The following is a 22627-nucleotide window of genomic DNA, read 5'->3' as shown; positions in this document are numbered from 1 at the left end:
CCCTATCCCTATGTGTCCCCTTTGCATCCTATTGTAACTTTACATTGTTTGCACTGTTTTCTAATACTATTACTGCATATTTTGGTATTGTGTACATATATCTTGTGTATATTTGCTATCCTCATACTGAGGGTACTCACTGAGATACTTTTGGCATATTGTCATAAAAAATAAAGTACCTTTATTTTTAGTATATCTGTGTATTGTGTTTTCTTATGATATTGTGCATATGACACTAGTGGTACTGTAGGAGCTTCACTCGTCTCCTAGTTCAGCCTAAGCTGCTCTGCTAAGCTACCATTATCTATCAGCCTAAGCTGCTAGACACCCTATACACTAATAAGGGATAACTGGGCCTGGTGCAAGGTGTAAGTACCCCTAGGTACTCACTACAAGCCAGTCCAGCCTCAAGTGCACTGTGTGAAGGGGCTCTATTTACAAGGCGGCGGTAAGCCACAAAAAGTGGCTTAATGTCACCTTGTTAATACTATGCAGAGCATAGCGCCACTGGAGTGTCACATAAAGTGACACTTAGGTGGTGCTAGGAGCTCATAAATATGCCCCTTAATGTTTAACAAAGTTGCTCACCTATATCCTGCAGGCCGGTGAGGAGGGGAGCAAGTGGGGGATGCACTGAATGAGTGGGGAAGGCGGTAATGAGAAGAAGAACGGGGGAGGGGGTAACTTGGCCATGGATGCGGGGAGTGAGGCCTCTATATGTTCATCACCACAAGGGAGCGATGAAGAGAGGTTGGGATCTCCTCTCTCAGGTCACGGTGTCTGGTGATGGCTCCGGTCAATGTCCAGTGGTAGTGGAAATGGAATTTGTGAGCCACAAGATCCGTAAATATACATGTGAGTTTCCAGAATTAATTCACCAGAAATTGTATGCAGGGGTCTCAGGTCTTGTTGAACTGCGGGAGGTTGCTCTCCAGAGAAGACGTTAGTTTCTCCATTGCCACCAGATCCCAGTTTATAGAGCCACTCAAGGGGGTGGGTATTCTGTCTGTACACCTTGCTGATAGAAGGACTTGTTTAACCTCACAAACGCCCAATGTAATGGCCTTTCCTCAAAGGGAGCGTAGGCGGTACGCCAGGGTTTCAGGCAGGCCTAGCAAAATGTAGCTGTGGAAGTGTGAAAGGTGAATGTCAAAAAATATTGTCAATATCCCTTAGGACCTCATCCCAGTAGTGTTTCAATTTAGGGCAGCACTAGAAGAGGAGGTTCCAGTCTCTCCACAGTTGCACAAGCATTTATCCGAGGAGGTAGCCTTCCATTTCGCCACCCTGGTGGGGGTGTAGTACCAGTACTGGGTGATCTTAAGGAGGATCTCCCAGCCAGCTGCACTGCGGGTGGAAAGTATGGGTCCTCTTGAGGATGTTCAACCACTCTTTGGTAGTGAAAGAGTGGTCCATCTCCAGTTCCAATCTCATTTGTGGCACCGACTTATTTGGAGACATGGCTGAGTTCAAGAAGTCATAGATGTCAGACTAATACCTCTTATCACCAAGCGTGTTATAATCCATTTCTCAAAGGGCTTCAGGTGTCTACTGACATAGGGGCAGACGCTTGGGACCGAAACCCACTGCACAATGGTGAAGCATCTCCACTCCTCGCGATCTAAGAGGCCATAAGAGGTTTGTAGTTGAGCAAACAACTGGAGTCCATTGTGGTCACCTAGGACAATACTCACAAAGCTTTTGCGTCAGGGTTTTGCTACTTTGGGAAAACAAACTGGATGCAAAACCTTAACTGGGATTCACAGACCAATGCAAATTGGTATTTGAGTTGGTTTGTAAGGAAAAGTAACGCAAACCAGCATGAAGCGCTTCTTTGCATTACTTAGCGTGAAGGGGTGTTACATGGATGGTACAGGGGCATTCCTGTGTTGTCATCCATGCTTTTTAATGCAAAACCGTAATACTAGCATTAGTAGACAGGGTTTTGCACCAAAAAATAGTGCTTCTGGAAAGCAGGCATTAAAAGGAGAAATGTTTTCATTCCTCTCCTCTATTCCAACTTTGCATGTGTGCAGAACAGTATAGGAAAAGTTTTAAATTAAGTCCAAGCATAGTATTTTGTACTGGAAGGGAACTGTTGCAGCACAAAACCTATGCTAGACTTAAGCACATACCCTTGCACTATGGTGCAAAGGTATGTGCTTGGCGTTCGGCAGAAAAATTCTGTGCCAGCGCTAGGGAGAAGGGAGGGGAGAGCCATATCTCTGGCGATATGGTGCTCTCCTGCTCTCTCCCTGTCACGCAGTGCAGCACTTTTTGTGCTGCTCTGCATTGCGTGACAGTTTTGTGAACCTGGACCCTAGTCTTTTGTAGTTCCTGCTAGGACTGATAGTCTTACCCTTGTGGGTTAGCAGGAAGATGGGGCTGCTGTGGTCCACTTGCTGTCACTACTAGGGATATCAACACTCTCAGAGTCTATGTTTTTGTCTGGAAGTCATGGAATTTTCCAAATGTGGATGCCTGCTACTGCTTGATCAATGAAGCACCAATGCTTCTACAAGAGCAATCTTGACAACTTCATCATATAACATAGCAGCGCTGCTACATAGTTGTTGTTTAGATCTAGAATACACAGACCTCTCTTTGCCATGGACAGGTACTCTTCTCTTCGCCATCCATGGTTTCTTGCCCTCCCAGATGAAGCACTCCAGAAAATGTTGCGGTTTGGCTAAGAGCCTGGGGGTGGCCATAGTTGCAATGTTTGCATTACATATAAGATTTGAGGGAGGAGTTTCATTCTGACAGCTGTCATTTTTCCCAACCAGGAGAGGCCACCGGTCGACCAAGATTGCAGTTCTGTCCGAGCCATAGCAAGGAGGTCCGTATAATTGTGTTTGATTTACAAGATTCTGGACCTCCTGCACTACCTAGACTGCAGACATCTAGAGAGGAAGTGGCGCACTGACAAGACCCCTGTAAATCACTGAGGCCCATATTTATGCTTTTTTAGCACCGCATTTGCGGCATTTTGTATGCAAAATCGACGCAAACTTACAAAATACAATTGTATTTTGTAAGTTTGCGCTGATTTTGCGTGAAAAAATGGCGCAAATGCAGCACTAAAAAAGTATAAATATGGGCCTAAATCTTCAAGAACGCCTTCAAACATCACCACCAGCTCATTAGGACCACCAAAAGACTCGCTCTGCAACAGCGCATCAATAAAAATGTCCACAAGAGCAAGGAACTCTTCTGCGTCATCAAAGAGTTCACCAGTGCCCAAACTTCAACTTCACCAACATCCACCCATTGCAAGAACTCTACGAAAACCTTGTCAACTACTTCCATCGCAAGATTGCAGACATTTACGACAGGACAGCTTCACTACTCAGGGCCCCCCCATGACTATTACCACCAGCCCGCTGACCTAAGCATCAACACACCCCCCATCCTCCTCCACTGGAACAACATCACAGAGACCCGCAACATCATGGCAGTCATCCACTCAGAAGCTCCCACCCACCCCTGCCCTCACCGCATCTTCAACACAGCCAGCAACATCACCGCACTCATACTCCAGCATACCATCAACTGCTCCTTCGAAACTGCCACCTTCCCAGAGAGTTGGAAACACGCTGAGATCAAAGCTCTACTGAAGAAACCTACCGCCGACCCGACAGACCTCAAGAACTACCGGCCCATCTCCCTGCTCCCTTCTCCGGACAAACTCATTGAGAAGGCAGTCAACAAACAACTCACCACTTTCCTGGAAATCAACAGCATCCTGGACCCCTCTCAGTCTGGATTTAGAAGCAACCACAGCACAGAGACCGCCCTCCTCGCCGCCATAGATGACATCCGCACCATACTCGACCGAGGTGAAACTGTCACCCTCATCCTCCTGGACCTCTCTGCCACCTTCAACACAGTCTCGCATGACATACTATGCACCCGCTTCCACGACACCGGCATCCGACACTCAGCACTGCTATGGCTCTCCTCGTTCCTCTCTGGCAGAAATCAGAGGGTCTGACTCCCCCCCTTTCCCTCAGAAGCCACCAAAATCAGCTGCGGTGTCCCCCAAGGATCCTCGCTGAGCCCTACTCTCTTCAACCTCTACATGACCCCACTAGCCGCCATCGTCAGAAGCCGTTCTTGAAGTCATGACGCACTCATCTCCTACGCCGACGACACCCAACTGATAGTCTCCCTCACCAACAACTCGGCCACTGCCAAAAACAATTTCCACAAAGTAATGAAAGCTGTCGCCGCCTGGATGAAAGATAGCTGCCTCAAACTGAACTTGGACATAACAGAAGTTCTCATCCTCGGCTCCACACCCTGCGCCTGGGAGGAGTCCTGGTGGCCCTCTGCTCTCGGAAACGCCCCCACTGACCACGCCCGCAACCTAGCCATCATATAAGACTCACCGCTCGCAATGGACCGACAGGTGAGCACAGTCTCATCGGGTTGCTTCCACACCCTGCTCATGCTTCGAAAGATCTAGAAGTGGATCCCCACCGAAACCAGAAGGACAGTCACTCAGGCCCTTGTCAGCAGCCACCTCGACTACAGCAATGCTCTCTACACCGGAACCACCTCAAAGACCCGGAAAAGACTGCAACGCATCTAGAACGCCTCCGCTCAGCTCATCAGGAACGCCCCACAACACAGAGACCTACACTGGCTGCCTATCAACAAGCGAATCACCTTCAAGCTCCTGACCCACGCCTACAAGGCCCTACACAACACTGGACCAGCCTACCTCAACCACAGACTGTCCATCTAAAGTCCCACCAGACAACTCTGCTCCACCGACCAGGCCCTCCTAAAAGTCCCCCTCAACCGAAAAACCACAGCCGGAAGTAGATCCTTCTCCCACATCGCCGCCAAGACCTGGAACACCGTCCCCATCCACCTCAGGCAATCTCCCATCCTGTCTCAGTTCAGGAAGGACCTCAAGACTTGGCTTCTCGTAACACCCACCCCCCCTTTTTTCCTCCCAAGCGCCTTCAGACCCTCACGGGTGAACAGCTGTGCTCTACAAGTCCCTGATTGATTGATTGATTCCCATGCAGCACTGTGCAGCACCCAAAAAGCTGCACTACACTACGTGAGAAGGGGGAAGCATGAGAGCATCACAGAAATACAGCACTCTCCTCCCATGTCCCTAGCGCCGGCAAAGAAATGTGCTGCCATGAGCCACGTACACACCTTTGCACTATAGTGCAAGTGTGTCTACGTGATTCTAGCACCGGTTTTGTACTGGACGGATACCCTTCCAGAACAAAATACTATGCTTAGAGTAACCTAGGAACTTTTCCTACCTTGCTTATGTGCTGTACAGTACAGCACACATGCAAAGCCGTAAAAGAAAGGATAAATTAATGTATTTCTCTGTGTTTGCACCTGGTTGAAGTGGGCATTATCTTCTGATGCTAAACCTTGTCTACTTTTTTAAGTAAAAAGGGTTTAGAATCAGAAAACGTGGGTGGTTGCATGGGAATGCCCATGCACCACCCATGCTAGGCTCCCTTGCCGCTAAGTAACGCAAAGCAGCGCTATGTGGTGCTTTGTTGTACTTTGGAATGATTTAACAGCATGAAACATGTTTGGCGCTGGAAAGTAAATTAGTAAAAAAAAAGATTCAGCGTTGATGTGCATCATTTTTGTGACGCAAACACATGATAAAATTTAGTAAATATACTCCCCAGTGTTGGGCCCATAGCAGGGGAAACTATTGCTCCAGGTAAAACCTATCTTCCATTGGGGTAGAAAGGTTCAGGTTCTGGGACTTTTGTATGTTAACCAAAATAACCTGTCACCTGTTCAAACACGTCCAATTTCCCTAGGAGAGCGGAGACTGATATTTGGGGATCATAATGGTCACCATATCATCATTTGCATACAATATAAGCTTGTGTCCTCGTCCTTCCATCTGGATTCCAGAGATATGTTGGTGCACCCAAATCTTTTTTGCCAGAAGTTCCATATAGAGAGCAAAAGGAGCAGAAACAGGAGGCAATCCTATATTGTTCCCCTGTGATTTCAAATGAACTAGATGTGGTGACATTGACCCAGACACTGGCATTTAGCTGGTGGGATCCTCTTTTGATCAATTTCTTGTAGTGGGGACCGAAGCACAGCCTATTCAGGATTCAAATCAGAAAAGGTCAGTGGACCTCATCGAAGTCCTCCTTCGCATATTTCGATGCCAGAATGGCAGATGTACGCAGGCATGAGTATTTTTCGATTAAGTGAAAAAGGCGTTTTGTGGTGTCCCTGCAGGTCCTGTCAGGTATATATATCCTGTTTGATTTGGGTTGACAAGGCCCTGCATATAGTGGGGGAGTTGGGCAGCCATTATACCAGTAATAAGCTTGGCATCCAAATTGAGGAGGGAGGTGGACCAGTATGAATTACACTGGGTCTAATCCTTCCCTGGTTTAGGGAGGACAGTGATGACTTCTCCGTGATTTGTGGTAGGAAGAGTGCCAGAGTCTCGAATAGCAGTGTACAGTTGGATGAGCATGGGGGCTAGTTGGCCGTTGAAGGTTTCGTAGAATAGCAGAGTGAACCCATCTAGGCCTATGGCTTTGCCGGGTGCGAGGCATGCAATTGTGGCCAGCACCTCACTGTCTTTTATGACAGACTCCTGTATATATACTACCAGAGTAGGTAGAGTGGTAAGGTAAATGCTTGATAGATAGTCAGAAGTCTGTAGAGGGTCTGCCTCCTCTTCTGTATAAAGGGTGGTACACTAGCACTCAAAGCCTGCCGCTATGTCCCCATCAGTTTTTCTTTGTTGCTCATCTTCCAGCTGTATCTCCATTATCGTGGAGGCCTGAACTCTAGCTCTCATTTTACATGCCAAAAGTCATCCAGCACAGTTACTTCCAGTGTAGAACTTTTGCTTGGTGCAGAGAAGTGCAAATTAAGTTTTATACGTAGCCAAAGCCCTAAGGAGTTTCCTGGCTTGGTTCAGCTCCCTGCAAATCCTGTGAGCCCCAGTTAGCTTGTGCTCCTCTTCGAGGGTCGCCACCCAATCTTCGAGTCTCGCCCGCTTTGCTTTCCTTTCTTTATTATATTGTGCCAAGATGTTTATAATATCACCTCTTATCACCGCCTTCAATGTGTCCCAGAGTAACACAGCAGGCCCCTCTGGAATATCGTTAGTGTGAAGTTATTGCTGTATAGCATCGCTAATCTCCTTCCTGACAGAAATATTCACAGGAGAGTGTTGTTCAGTCTCCACGGTGGGGAAGGCATGGTGGTCTAAGGGACTTTAAAGGAGACTGCAAATAGTGCATGGTCTGACAGTGCAGAGGTGCCCACCTCTGACTGCTTAACTGCAGAATGCATCTGAGGGGTGGGGGCAGAAAGTAATCAAGACTGGCATAAGTCTGATGGGAGGCAGAAAAGAAGTTGTACGTTCTAGTCATGGGATGGAGGAAACACCAGACGTTGATGAGTCCCATGTCTTGCTGCCAATGGATACCTTTGGATGAGAAGGCTCCTGATTCCCCTCTGCATTGAGTTGACCTGTTTATTTGGGGATGCTGCATCAGAAGGAAATCACCTCCCACAAGCACAGCTTTGTCAGATGGGGAAAGTATCTAGCTGAGGGTACTGATAACGATTGTTTCTGATGAGTGTCCGGAGCATATAGTGTGGCCAATGTGAAGGTGTAGTCACCCATGGCCACCTGTAGGGAAAGAAAACTGCCTGGGACTTCTGTGAGGGTCTGCGTGACATGGCCTCTGAATTTGTTGGCTAGGAGGATGGCAATTTCTGCCTTCTTATTGGGACCAGAGGATAAATATTGGCTGGGGAATCACTTAGAACACAATCTCTCCCAGTCCTTCTTCAGCAGGTGCGTTTCCTGCAGGAGGGCGAGATCATAGCCTGAGTCTTTCAACATCACTAACACTGCTAGACATTTTGCTACTGCATTAAGCCCATGATCATTAATGCTCAGTACTTTGATCACAGAGTCTCTCGGGAAAGTCTCCCACGTACATGAACTGATGTCCGGGGAAGTATTAGGCACTGCAGGGATGATGATGTTAGGCAAGCTGTGGTCTGAAGGGTGTGCACTGAGGTCCCCATAGAAGGGGAGAGGGATAATACAACCAGATAGAAACAAATCTGTCTGTATATCTAGTGGCATCCCAGGGTGCTAGCAGGACCGTCTGCTCAATGTACTCAGTCCAGAACCATATGGGTATCTGCCAGCCCAGGTTAAGGAGGACCTGTCCAAAGAGGAGGGTAACATATCCCTCTATGTCTCCATTGTCAGCATTTAGATGGACTACCTTTATCCTAATATTTGATCAGCAGGATCTGTTTTCCAGGTCTTCCAACTGAGTGCGGCAGTCAGGTTTTGTTTTCTCGAGGACCAGGAGGGCCCGCTGGTCCTTGTCCAGCTCCTCTTCCTTGGGATAACTTCCATACTCCGGAGCTGCGACTCATTGGCATATGTCTGTCAATTCCCACTTGGCTTCTTTAAATCTACTACCACTTCTTCCCTCAGGGCAGCAAAATTGTCTACCAATGTATGGAAGGGAACCTCCATGTAGGAATGTGTGAGGGGTGCATTAGTGCCATCATGGTCCATGCCTTGTGAAGCAGACGAGGATGGCATGCTGTCCCTCATCCCTGGTGTAAATCCACCTTTTTGGCTATAGACTTGGAGAGCAAGTTTTGCAGTACAGAGTCCTTTTTACCCTTAAGCACCTTCATGAGCTGGCGACTGCTGCTTTGAGGCCCTTCTTAGCTGAAGCCCTGGGTGACCTAGCAGAGTAATGGGTGCCCCAATTGGAAGGGCTGATGCCAGTGGGCAATTGCTGTTTCTCCCTACTGAGCTTCTGGGTGGCACTGGCATCCCTTAGTAGCTGCCCTTAGTGGGGTCAATAACCTGCCGACCATAGTGCTGGTATGTGGTGGAGTGTAGACCATCTGTGCTCCTTTGTCCTTCTGTTGGTGGGCAGGGTCACTTCTCTACTCTGTTGCTGCACAGCCCCTGCACTGCTGGGCCTCCCTGGGCTCAGCCTCACCCTAGTATTACAGGAATCTGATGCCCGGATCCCCCCAGGTAGCCCCCTCCTCACTCTAGTATAGTACAGGTACTCCCGGGAAGGTAGGTAGTGTCCTTTGCTTATTTTGGTCAGTGTCAGCGGTCCCTTTCAGAGCTCGAACGGTGATCTTCACAGCTGACAATGGAGTAGACTATGCTGGATGGACCATCCCACAGGACCGCCTCCGGCCTCATGTGGCTATGTTGCAGAGCCTGGCGTCTATCAGTGCCTGCGGGCCAGCTGACACAGTGTCTGATGTGGTCCAAAATCCAGAGGCCACCTCGCCGGCCCTCCGCCGAAGGTTGCTAGGTCTGTTTGGAGCTGGGCTCTGATGTACTATATCGTTGCTACCATTTTGTGAAGGTGGGCTAGATCTGCAGCAGAAGATGAAGGCTCACAGAGCGGCGACAGGCGGGAGCACTTCGGATCTGATGCAGTTTTCTTTAGTGTCTGGGAAGGAAGGCGGCCAATAATTTACATTTCAGGCAAGGGATGGTGGCTGGGACCACAGACTGGTAGGCCCAGGCTATGGAGCTGTGCAGCGGATCTCTCACCAGGCCGTCATCTTAGACATGCTTACTTTATGTCTTTTTTAAAATTAGTCTGAAACAATATGCTGATTATTCTGACTTTACAAGATTGGCAAATTCAGGACCAGTAAACTGGGATATAGAATGCCTCTTGTTTACAACACCTTGAAAGGTCAAAAGTGTGGAAGGAAACACTGCATGAGAAACATGCTATTTGCTTGCTTACTTGTGCCTTAGATTCGACTGGAGTTTTCAATAGGACCACATTTTGTGCGATTGTGTCTCACAGTGAATGTGAAAATGAATTTCAAATCACTACGAGCAAATTAAGGGCCAGATTTACAAGGCTCTTGCACCCCTTTGCGCCACATGTGGGGCAAAATATTTGACGCAAATGTGATGCTCAGGGGCCACTACCATAGCGCCATATTTACAAGTTAGCTAAAACTATGTTTGCGCCACCTTGTAAACCCTTTGCACCACATCATGCATAGTAAATGCATGATGTATGCAAAGGGGGCGTTCCCTCGTTAGAGGGTCAATGAACATTGTGCAATTGATCTACGATGCGCCGTTTCTAGCATCATTTTAACGGCTGCTTAAAGAAGGCGTTAAAAGGAGGATCCCATAGACTTCAATGGGCCTTTTAACTCTATACTGGATTAGCATAATTTTTTTATGCTAATCCAGTATAGCGTTACAATAGGGTAAAACAAAAAGGTGCTATTGACCCTAACATACGCCATGGTGTGCTGTATTGTAAATACGGTGCTACCATGGTGACTTTAGGGGACGCAAGGGGGCCGCAAGAAAAGTGGCACATCACTAGTGATGCACCACTTTCTTGTAAATTTGGCACTAAGGGCCTCATTACGACCCTGGCGGCTGACGGTAAACTAGCGGTAACACCGTCAACAGGCTGGAGGTGTACCGCCATCTATTATGACTGTAGCGCATTAGCCACGGCCATGCCGCCGGCCCCTCCAACATACCGCCAGGCTTCCGTCTGGCTGATTATGAGTCCCCAACCGCCAGCCTGACAACGGTGGTAAACACTGCCATGGAAAGGCTGGTGGTAAGGGGGACTCGGGTGCGTCTCGGACCCCTGCACTTGGCATGGGCAGTTCAGGGGCCCCCAGGCACTGCCCCATCGGGCATTTCACTCCCCGAATTTCAGGCAGTGACACATCAACATTGCCGCCGGCTCTATTATGAGACGGCGGCAATGTTGATGTGACTTTTCCGCTGGGCCAGCCAACGGAAACAGGGGAAAAGTCATAATAGGGAGCCAGATTGCTTGGATATACAGCTAGGACTCATTAGAACAAACACATATGAGATTAAAGAGATGTCGAGGGAAGTGGTGCATGTGGTACCAGGTCACTCACTTGTCCCTAGCATTGCTTATGTTTCAACCAATGAAAATCTGGATGCACTGTGAGGAGAGTCACTGCTGTGAAGTAGGTTGATGTGAGCTCTCCCAAAAACCGCGAGAGAAGCAACTTCTTCACTGTGAAAGACGTAATCTAACACAAACAAGAAATGTGGTATAAGCGCTTATGACCTGCCATGTTTTACTGCCAATGCCTTGCCCCAAAGAACTACGATTCACAAAATTAACAATATCCGCAGTTCCAATGTGTCTTTTGCCGAAAGGGAATACAGTCACTGGGGTATTTGACCATTGAGAACCCAGTTTCCTGCTTCCTGAACTGCAATCTGTCTATGTCACCTATATGGTAACAACTTTGGGCATAATACACCTAAGATGTGTATACCACACAGTTAGCTGACATAACATGCCACATCGTGAAAGTTAGTTTCAATGTATTGTGAATAATTCTAGGCTGATCATTTCCTTTACGGTGGGAGTTGATGTTTCTGGAATTTGACAGTATTTATGTAATTGGCATAAATTTCCTGAGTCTGAAAATACATTTACTCAATCTTTTTCATGAAAAAACACAATTCTAGTGTGAATTGACAGTTAGTTAGAAATGTTCAGAATTATTAGCCAGGTTTTCAACCAGTACTGAAAATGAGGACATTTTACTACACGCTTAGGGAATTTGGAGAATAAAAGACAAGAAAATGCAGTTTACCTTACAGTTGGACCATTTCTTACACAAATAATTGCGAGGCAACTTCAGTTCTGCTCACTGCCATACAAGCCTTCGTGAAATTTCTGTTTTAGCATATGTGCTTCACAGCCATAAGGAAACATTCTTATTACTTAAAGAACCAACATGACAAGGCTGGACCCATCAACTACATCTGAACACATGTGAGTTTTACAAGGCTTAACAAGACGCCTCCATTAATGATTTTCTTCTTGTATCCATGGGCGTCAATTCACCAAAATGCCTGGGGTAGAGGAAGTGATATCACACCCTTTAACCTCCACTTTCACTCACAGACACATACACACAAATTCACACACTCTGCAAGCAGGCACACAAGATACATTTTAAAGCATTTTTACTTACCTCAGATGCCATGGAGGGGCATTTTCACATTTTTATTACACTGAGAGAGATTAATATTATAATAATCACTATTAGTGTAATAAAAAATTGACAGAAAACAGACAGAGCACAGCACCTAACTGAGTCTATAAGGGCAAACTACCACTGTGTTCATGGCACAGAATTTGCGCTTCTGAAACAAGGGACGCAAAGGCAATGTCAGGGGTCGCAAAGGGCATGCCAGGGGAATGCACAAAATGGTCTTTTTTTCTACTGAAATTTCGGACAATTCCATAAAAATTTGACCAAATTAGGTATTTAGAGTGAAAAGTGGCTTTCCAGTATTGCGCATTATTTTTTTACGATCGCACACTTCAAAATATAGCCAGGAGACTGATTTGAGCAAACAAATGTCTATTGACGAGCTATTTTCTGCACAAACTATTGTATCACACACAAAAATGGCACGTAACTGCCGAAAGCGCAATTTAAAGCAATATCATAAATTTAAAATGATGCAAAATTCTCGAACTATGCTAGCATAATTAATATTTTTCTGAGGTCTAAGCATGTAATTGCTAGTGATCTGTAAGGTAGAGATCACATTTGAGCAAAACGGCTAAATGTGCTCAGAGGTGTGGAATTTTTAAAATAATCTACTTGGCCAAGGGACAAAATGCTAATGAGATCTACATGCCCTGAAAAATCAACTTGTCCCACCTACATCAATTATAAGGGCTGACACAGAAACATGTAATATGTTTTTATTTTGTTTTATTAAACCAATAACTATTCAGTGGTTTGTAATCATGCTAAAGAAAAACTTGAAAAGCTGTTACATTATCCCTATTGTCCAAAAGTATAGAAATTGTATAGGAATACAGCAGTAAATGATCTTGCATGGCAAGCTGCTCTAAGACTCATTGTTGACAATACTTCAGTAGTTATGATAGATGTGGCCTCTTATGTCCGCACACATGCTTTGTGCCTCCTGTTGTAAGCCAGAGATCAATAGCTCTGCTGGGATCATATTCCTCAAAGTTGGGCCCTTCTATTTTAAGAAGCATTAGATCTTGGAGAATATCTTGATTTAACCGTGTTCTTAGTGGGTTCTTAATGACATTCATTGCAGAAAACACACGTTCCGCTTCTGCTGTAGACACACTAAATGTGAACATCATCTCCACGAGCTTTAATATATTAGTTAACGTAGGAGGTTTTGTTGCTAGCAGGGTGGAGTATGCAGGCAATACAGGAATGCCTTTGCTCTGAAAGCTTTTCATATGGGTTTTAAGTCCACAAAACTCCTCTACAATTGCCAACCGCTCGTCTGTGGTGAAAAGTACTTCAAAATGTTGAACAATTGCCTCAATATCAGAGATCCCATATTTATACAGTTCCTCTCTACTCTCTGGCCATAGTGTATAATCAAATGCCTGAAATCCTTGAACTGGCATGGAATTAAAATTTGCAAACCTCTCATCAATATACTTAACTACACTGTCAATGAACTCACTGTCACTTTGGATTGTTGCCGCTGGTGGACATCAGCCTGATAACTTTATTTCCCAGCCATCAGTAGAAATGTTTCCAAACTTTTTTTCTTCAGGGTGGTACAGTTTTTTAAACTGCTGCATGTATTCACCCAACTCACTCTTAAGGCCTACTAGGGTCAATGCACACTTCCCTACAGCAGGTGTAACATGCATTAAAAGCAGTTCATTAGACTGAAAGAATTCTGAAAGCTGAGACACTGGCTTCAGAACATCTCTCAGGCTGTAAAGGTTTTTTATAAATGTAAAGCTAGTTACAATTCTGAGGTACTTTTTTGCCTTAGCAGCAGAATCATCACTCCCAGCTGCAACCTGTCCCAGGTGTAGAACCACAGTCTGCAGGTTTTGTTGCATGGCTGCCAAAGCTCAGGTTTTGCTGGATACCCATCTAATCTGTTTAATATCAGTGAAATGTGCAAAGTTTTCATCAATTATTCTTGAAATTTCTTTGGCATCTCGTCGCCTCTTAGGACTGTACCAGTAAAATGTGAAAATCCATTTCAAAGTTTCTTCAAACTGACAAATAGAGGGTTTGGATTTTACAGCGTCTGGAATCCCAAGCTGAAGTTTGTGAGCTACACAGTGGAACGGTAGAAGAAAAGGAATGTCTTTCTTTAAAAGTGCTGCAACTCCTCCCTTAGATCCCATCATTACTGCAGCACCATCAAAATTGACAGCTATTAGTGATGGGCCTGGATATTCTGTGGACCTCATGCCTACTAAATCCAAAGATAACCTTTGGATTCCTTTAGCTATACCATCCAGGACACCGCGAGCATGTGCATGTTCAAGTGGAACAAGATCTGCAAATAGAGTGTAGGGTTTCCCATCACTGACTACTTTCACCAGCACGGTTTCCTGTTCAATGATGGCATTATCTGTGCTTCCGTCCGCGATAATGCAAATGAAGCGAGAATTTGAAACAATTTTTGGGATGTCCTGTCGAAGTATATCTGCCTCACATCTTATGAACTTTGAGGCCTTTTCACGGTTTGTATAATTTTCTCCTATATCCACACCAGCTTTCTTCATAGCCCTACATATGATTTCCATGTCTGAGAGTGGCTTACCTTGTTTTGCTATTAGGTAAGCATTGTTAAACAAGATGGTCAGTTTCTTTCTTTCTCTCTCCTTCAGCTTTTGCAGTGCTTGCATGATGAGGGGCTGCTCTGTAGGGGGACTGGAATTTGAGGTACTCGCTCTAAGAGTCTGAGACTGCAATGCCATTTCTTTCATTTCCTGGCGGTGCCATGAAACACATGTCATATGTGCCTTGCTAGTTTCATGAGCTCTAATTGGTTCAATGCGCAACTGGTCACATCCACTTAAGAATGCATTTCTACCTGAACCTGAATAGCTGACTGCTACAGTAGGATATTTTTGGCAAATAGTGCAGTACATTTTTGGTCCTTCTCCTTCCTGGCTTTCCTTCAGGGCTAGCCATGGCCAGGATTCCACCCAGTGAGACTGAAAAACTTGTTTTCTTTTTTCAGCATCGTACTTTTTGTTCTTGTTTAGGTTAGGATTATGTGGGGTGGTACAACACGGAACCTCAGTTGGTTCTTTTTGATTTCCTTCCCCTGGCTTTTCTTTATCAGTGTCTTTACTTCTTTTGAATCCAAAGTTGAAAAGACTTTGCTGAGACATATTTTCTATCACCAGGACAAAGTGATCAAGTCTGAGACTACTTGATTCAGTTTTATACTCACAGTCCAGAAATGTAGAGCCAGTTGCGACAAGCCTTTCACATAGGCGACTCCAATAAACCTAGAAACAGTTTTCCAAACTCTCTGAGAACAAGTGCCTGAGGCAGCCTGCTGCAATGAAGCTATGCTGCTATGGTTCGTAGTGATTTCCTGCCAAGTTGTGAACACACAGAGTCTGGTGCTACACTGGCTGCACAGTAGACCTAGAAACCAAGAAAATATTTACACTAAGAACAAGGATGTGGGCTTTGGAAATGACAAGCTTACCTAAATGGGATTCAAATCTACCATCCATGTTACCATAACAAAAATTCAATAAACCATTAGTAATTATGTATAATTGACTGCTTAAGAAATATACCTCTTGTGATTAATGTTCCTGCTAGGGAGAGAGAGGGGAGTTTTCTCTAGTGGCAGCCATAAAGTTAGCATACAGGGTGCCTGATGCAAAGAACAGATTTATATCTTATGTGATAGTTAAGTTGATAAGTAAAGTCAGAGCCTCTACAAGTGCTTTCAAACAAATTAATGCATGTGAAAGAGGGCATTGGAAAGATGAGGGGATGGGTGGTAGTGAGGGAATCGAAGGTGGTCATGGGGTGAGGGGTCACAATTGCAGGGTACCCCATCAAGTGCAGGGGCAACTGGGATTTCCAAAAAAGTATTGTATCACAATACATTCACCTCTGAGGCTGAGGGAAGCCATATAAGCCCTTGCATGGGGTGAAATTTCCATATTATTTCTCCTTGTGGTGCTCCACAAGTGGGCAATGTTAGAATCAACAGTTTTAGAGTATGTGCAGGGGGGCCTACCATAGGTGCAGCAGCACTTTCAGATGTTGTGCTTAAAGGTAGCCTTAAGTCTCCCAGGGAGTTACTTTAGTGCCCCTAGAGGGCATTTTCAAGGTATAAAGCACTCCTGGAGCTGTGGTTTTGCACAAGGGCTGTGGAGTCTGGGGAGCCCTGCTTGTTGGTCCTGAAGCTGCAGGCACACCTCGATCAAAGTAGAAAAAAGAAATATGTACACCTTGAATTTGTTTTATTAATGCTGTATTGACAATGATGATTTAGACAATGTAATGGTATTTGTTTTACTGGTCAGGAACCGCAATGGCATTAAAAAAATAAAATTAAAATTAAAATAAAAGCAAAATACCTACCTCTACTTACCTGGAATGGTTTCCCCCATCCTGTGGGGACCCCCTGGTGTGGGTGGGGGTGTACCTGGGGCAGGCACCAGTGTGCTCTTTCCATGGTGTTTGACCATGGAAATGGGTCCACAGGCCCCCTAACTCCTGCCCAGCCCCAGGCGTTAAATATTGCCGCTAAGCAGGCTTAGCGCCATTATTTAGTCCCACCTCCCTCCTGTGCACCATCTTTGCACAGGAGGATAAATAAGGCATTAGGGCCCTAGAGTCATTTTTTGGGCGGGAACGCCTACCTTGCATCTCATTGACACAAGGTAGGTTCACACACTTAAACCATGACTATTATTATGACCAATATTTTAAATATAAATGAGGAGTTAAGTTTGCACTGAACTAGTGTTAAAAAAACAAAACAAAAAAAGACACTAATTCAGCGCAAATCAAGTATAAATCTGGGCCTGAATCTCATGGGCTCACGGCCAGTCCTACCATGTGATAAATGGGAAAGGGTGGGATCTATGCCTATGGATGACTGACGGTTGGCCTCACGCAGGGATGCAGCCTAAATGCCCAAACCCATGACACCAGCAGCATCACTGGCCTGCAGTGATATCACTACAGACTCCCATGGCACAAAAAGGGAGTTAGCAAGGTAAGCCCTGCGTTGTGTGTCACATTGCAGAAAGTTGACTTACTGCCTGACTTCTGGCTCCTTGTTCAAAGTGAGGCAGGGCAGACAGCCTGGCACAAGCAGCACAGACTTAATTACATGCATTTATTTAGAGATACAACCGTATCTCTCAATAAAATAGATGTATTTAATATTTTTTGCAGTAGAGCAGTAGGAATTTCAGAGGGGCTCAGCCCCAGCGGCTGGCCCTCAGTTTTAGGAGGGAAGGGGCAAGGATTCCAGTCGAAAGTACCTGCCCCCAGTCCTGCATCAAAATTTGTTTTTCTCTGTAGCGCAGACGGTTTATGAAATTTTACAAACACCAATTGCAAACGTGATATTTCTTTTTCTTGCAAATCTGTATAATGAAACACACCATTTTGAATGTCTAGCTAACCCACGTTATGTGTGGCACCTTCAGCCTAACTACATTCTTCGTCATGAGCACTTTGGAATATTTAAAACATCAATTATATTAATTAAATTGTGGGCTTTATCCACTTGTAGATTACTACTTTTCTGGGGAAAAAGGTGATTTACTTCGAATTGGAAAAAACGACTTGAAATGTTGAGAAAAACTAATTGTAGACTGGTATAACAACCAGATAAAGTGCTTTATAAAAAAAACAGGAAAAGTAAAATCAGTTTCTAAAAGCACCTAACGGTTCCTGTCACTTGTCTGTATCATAACCTCCATAGTTTCTAACCCACGTCACAATTTTTAATTGCTCAACTATCAATATACACTGACCATTTTACTGTGCGAAACATGGTTAGAGTTCCATTAAGCAATTATGACGCATTCCATTGAGGGATTGCCATGTTTTGCAGAATTTAAGCATTAGAAGCCAAGGCCAACGAACAACAGCAGTGACCATTCTGTTGAATTCTAAAAAGTCTCTGATTGCTATAATAAATGTTAAAGTTTCCTGTTTAGCAGCAGGGAGTCTGTGGGACGTTATTTAAAATTACTTTGGAGCACATCGGCAGGATGGGGGCCAAGGTTTTAATCACAGCTTCTTTGTTCTAACAAGCTATGTTATCCTGCACAAAACATATCCATTCCCATAAGCTCAATTTTCTGGTCTTCCACCGCATGCCCTGCACAAGAAAGCGTATTCATTGCATCGATCAATGTAAGCCTGCAGACAGTAGTCTCATTCAATAACGCTCTCACTTAAAGATAACATGGAACTCGCATGCCTGCCTATATTCGTTGGAGTAGATATACCAAAAGACGATGAGTGGATGAGTTACGCTCCCGGACACGGAAAGCTTGGGAAAGCTTGGAATCTCTGTACAAATACAGAATACATGCGGTACTTCCAGCTCGAAGTCGTCGTTTTTTTTTCAATCAGTTTGCCCCTTACCTGCACGTTAGCGCTGGTTATAGGGGCTGCTCCACGGCCACTCGTCCACCCGCACCGGCGCGCACCTGCCCTGCACACCGCACACGTTGGAAGGCTCTGGCCCCAGCAGCGGGCACGTTATTCAGGTTATAGGGGCCGCTCCATGGCCTCTCGTACACCCGCACCGGCGCGCACCTGCCCCGACCCTGCAGAGAACCGCTCCCAGACACGGAAAGCTTGGAATCTCTGTACAAATACAGAATACATGCGGTACTTCCAGCTCGAAGTCGTCGTTTTTTTTTCAATCAGTTCGCCCCTTACCTGCACGTTAGCGCTGGTTATAGGGACCGCTCCACGGCCGCTCGTTCCACCTGATGGTTAAATTCATGTTGTGAATTCTTAAGAGTACAAAACAGACTGCTGTGCTTACCGGGTCAAAATTCCCAGGAAATCACCACCCTTACTTTCCCACAAAAATAGAATAATCAGTCAATTGCGATGATTTTCACTAGTCATGTCCCTTTACATATATCTCTTATATTTACGAACGTGTTGTGAACGGGGGAGTGAAGTTTACACAAGGCCAGGCAACATATTTCATTGAACAAGGCTGGTCCACCCATCCTTCCAAGTGCTGGTCAGTTACAAAAAAATGCACCTGACATAAAGACCCAAAAGTCTTCAAAGGGGCCCCACGCTGAGAATCAAAGGCTTTTGTTTTCTTTGACCAGCAGCCCCTGCCCCCAGGCACTGGGAGCGCAGGAGCCCGCGCCGTGCGCGTGCCAACGGGGGGCTGGCTGTCAAAATTAGAACCTGCCTCGGTGACCCTGGATGAAACTTTACTCTCGCCTGAGTCCCGGGCAGGCATTGCACAGGGCGGAGAGGGCAGAGGGGCTTCTGCAAGCGCGACAGGCTGCTGTGAGAGAAGGATGTGGGACACGGCCTCCTGGCACTGCTGCATCCAGGGAGGGATGGAGATGTCACTGAGAGGTAACAACAGAATCACAGAGACCTACCTGCTGCGGGAGCTCGGTCCGGCGCCCTCTGCCGCTGCTCCGGAGCAGGAGAGAAGGAAGGAGGCAGCGCCCTGTCGCTGCCCAGCGTCCACTCACCACAGCCCGGCAGGGCTGGAGGAGTAGGCTTCTAGTCGCATTCCGCTGATCCCGGGGAAAAGCCGCTGCATCCCCGACTGGCTGCACTGAGGGCAGGGCTGGCAGTGCCTGCTCGCTCGCGCTCTCTGGCTCAGACCGGCCGCGTGCTCCCCAGCTCACCTCCGATCCCGACCCTGCAGAGAACCGCAGGAAACGTTGGAAGGCTCCAGCCACTCTGCTCCAGTTTACCCGCCACAGAGTGTTTGGAGGGGGCGGGCCACAGATTTTTCAAGTGCGTCGCCGCAGGGGAGGGGAGTGCAAACTGGCAAAGCCCGAGGCAGCGCTCACAGATATTGATTTAATGTCTACTTGTCTGTCGGACAAAATAGACATTAAATCTTATAGCCCGTTGTGACAATCAACATGGCTCGGTTGTCGGGCGATACGATTTCCCCATCCCTGGTGCTGGTCTAGAAATATAACTAAATTGGCCGATTTTGTTAGCTCTGAAAGAACCCTATTAATATCTTGGGCCCATAAAAAGTATGATGTAGATTTTCCCAACAGTGTTAATGTTTTGGCTAAGAAGTCGAATTTGGTATTCCACAAGAACAGTGACAACAGAATTTTGTGGGTGCAAAATGTTGTGGCGAGCATATCAAAGAACAAAATATCGCATAGGTAAGTTTATAAAGGTCATCAAAGGTTTGTTAAACTTACCTCCACATATGTGTTCCTTGGTGATATATATATATATATATATATATATATATTACTATGTATATATATATATTACCTACTGGCAGTTGCCAGTAGGTAGTTATTGTTAGGACCATAATTCCATAGAAAAAGTGTTTTTTGACTTGTCTAGATCTTTTGCACCGTTGATGAATGTTCATGAAATTTTTCCCAAAAATTTGCTGCAGTGATTCTTGTGGATGGAAAGTATCTGGGTGATCTGTCAAGTGGGGCAGAGAAAAAGGGGGCTCAAAAACCTTTACAATTCCATGTTAATTCCAATAGGATTATTTAGACATGACTACAGGCCAAAACCACTGGATGGAATCGCACCAAATTTGGCAGAAAGCTAGCTGTCGGTACGCAGATTATGCTTTCACTTATTTGGTGTGTATCCGTACTACGTAATGGGGACCTCCCAAGAGAGGGAGCGAGAGATCTTCAAAGTATGTAGATGTGGAGTTATGAACAGTATATACATACTTACCAATATGCACATACCTTCTTAATATTTTAGCCTTTGATATTTTTGCCACTTCCGAAAATGCGAAGAAGAAGCAGTGGTTGTTTTTTTCTTTTGTAAAGTGCAAATTGAACTGTTAAACATGAAGCACTGAAATATATTAGCAAAAGTGAACAATGAAAGGATGACATTATATAAGCTAAATTCATACTTGTTTGCAAAAATGTCAATGTTATAGTATTTTAGAAAATGTTATTCCTTATAATCATTTTATACTCAACAAGTTAAACATTTAAAATATATTTGAACTGAAAGTATCATTTTAGTTGGTCTGAATGAAGGCTGCTTTATTTTTGTATGTTGTAATCTTCAACGTGAAACTTGTTTTTCCAGTGCTGCAGGTGCTGAAGTTAACAAGGAGCTTGTTGTGCCCTAGAGGTAAGAGGGTCTGTGAGAATGCAACAGGACAAAAGGAGTATCCGGTGAACATCCTTAACAATGCGTCCTTAAGGAAATTTCCCACACAAGTGTATCCACGCTTGCCTGAACAGCGCATGGCTTTTCCTGTGCCTTAAGCACGCATGCGCTAAACTACGCATATGCTTGGTTAAGGCACGTAAAATGCCATGTGGTTTTCGGTAGAGGATGCAGCGAGGTGAGTAGGGCTGGGGCAGGGGTGGGGGATGGACTAAGGGATTGGGGTGGGTGGGGCGTCGGGAGCCCGCTGTTTTGTTTTGTTTTTAAAGGGAGGGGTGGGGAGTTTTGGTATTTTATTTAAGGAATTAAGGTGGGGGTCACGGTATTTTTATTTTTGTTTAGGGGTGGGGGTGGGGGTTTGGGTAATTTTTTTTATTTAGGGCTTAGGGTTTGGTAGTTTATTTTTAAAGGGGTGGGGAAGGTTTAAGGAAGGGCGGGATGAGGGAGGAGAGAAAAGGAGGATGGATTTGGAGAGGAGGCATTGAGGTAAGTGGGGTTGGGGCAGGGTTGATGGGTAGTTTTTCATAGTGAGGGTGTATTTAGGTCTTAGGGTGGGTGGGGGTGTAGGGGTACTTTAGTTTTTAGGGGCAGGGTGGAGGGGTCAGGTATTTTTGTTTTTTAGGGCTCACGGTGGATGGGAGCTTGTGGTAATTTTGTGTTGTGGGACAGAGTAGGGGGGTCGGGATAGTTTTTTTAGGGCTTAGGGTGGGTGGGTGGGGGACTCTGGGTAGTTTACTTATTGGGGGAAAGATTTTAAGACTCATGGTGGGTGGGGGTGTCGGGGTGGGTATACTTATAAGCGGGGAAGGTTTTAGGGCTCAGGGCGAGTGCGGGTTGTCGCAGTAGTTTAGTTTTTAGGGGTGGGTTCAAGGTCATTTTTTTTTTTAGGTCTCAGGGCTGATGAGGGGGTCATGGTAGTTTGCTTTTTAGGGGCAGTGGTGGGGCTGGGGTATTTTTTTTTTTTAGGGCTTAGGGCGAGTGGGCTGTGTCGGGGTATTTTAGTTTTTAGGGCTGGGGTGGGGATAGTTATTTTTTAGGGCTCAGAGTGAGTGGGGGAGTCAGGGTAGTTTACTTTTTAGGGGTGAAAATCGGGGTATTTTTTTTTTAAAGCTCACGGCCGGTGGGGGTAATTTAATTTTATGAGGCATGGGTGGGGGGGTCAGGGTAGCTTTTTTTCAGGGTTCAGGGTGGGTGGGCAGTCGGGGTACTTTAGTTTATAGGTGCGGGAGGGGTTAGGATAGTATTTGTTTTCAGGGCTTAGGGAAGGTGGGGTAGTCGAGGAAGGTTAAGTATTGTGGTGGGTAGTTTAGGGCCTCAGGACGGGTGGGGGGTTGTATGACAGAACAACGCATGCGGCCTGGCATGCTTTCCAACACATGCCTTTACTAGGCATGCTTTT

Source organism: Pleurodeles waltl, chromosome 8 (assembly GCF_031143425.1).
Source record: "Pleurodeles waltl isolate 20211129_DDA chromosome 8, aPleWal1.hap1.20221129, whole genome shotgun sequence".
NCBI classification, from domain to species: domain Eukaryota; kingdom Metazoa; phylum Chordata; class Amphibia; order Caudata; family Salamandridae; genus Pleurodeles; species Pleurodeles waltl.
The sequence above is the reverse complement of the archived record's forward strand: the minus strand, read 5'-3'. Positions refer to the sequence as shown.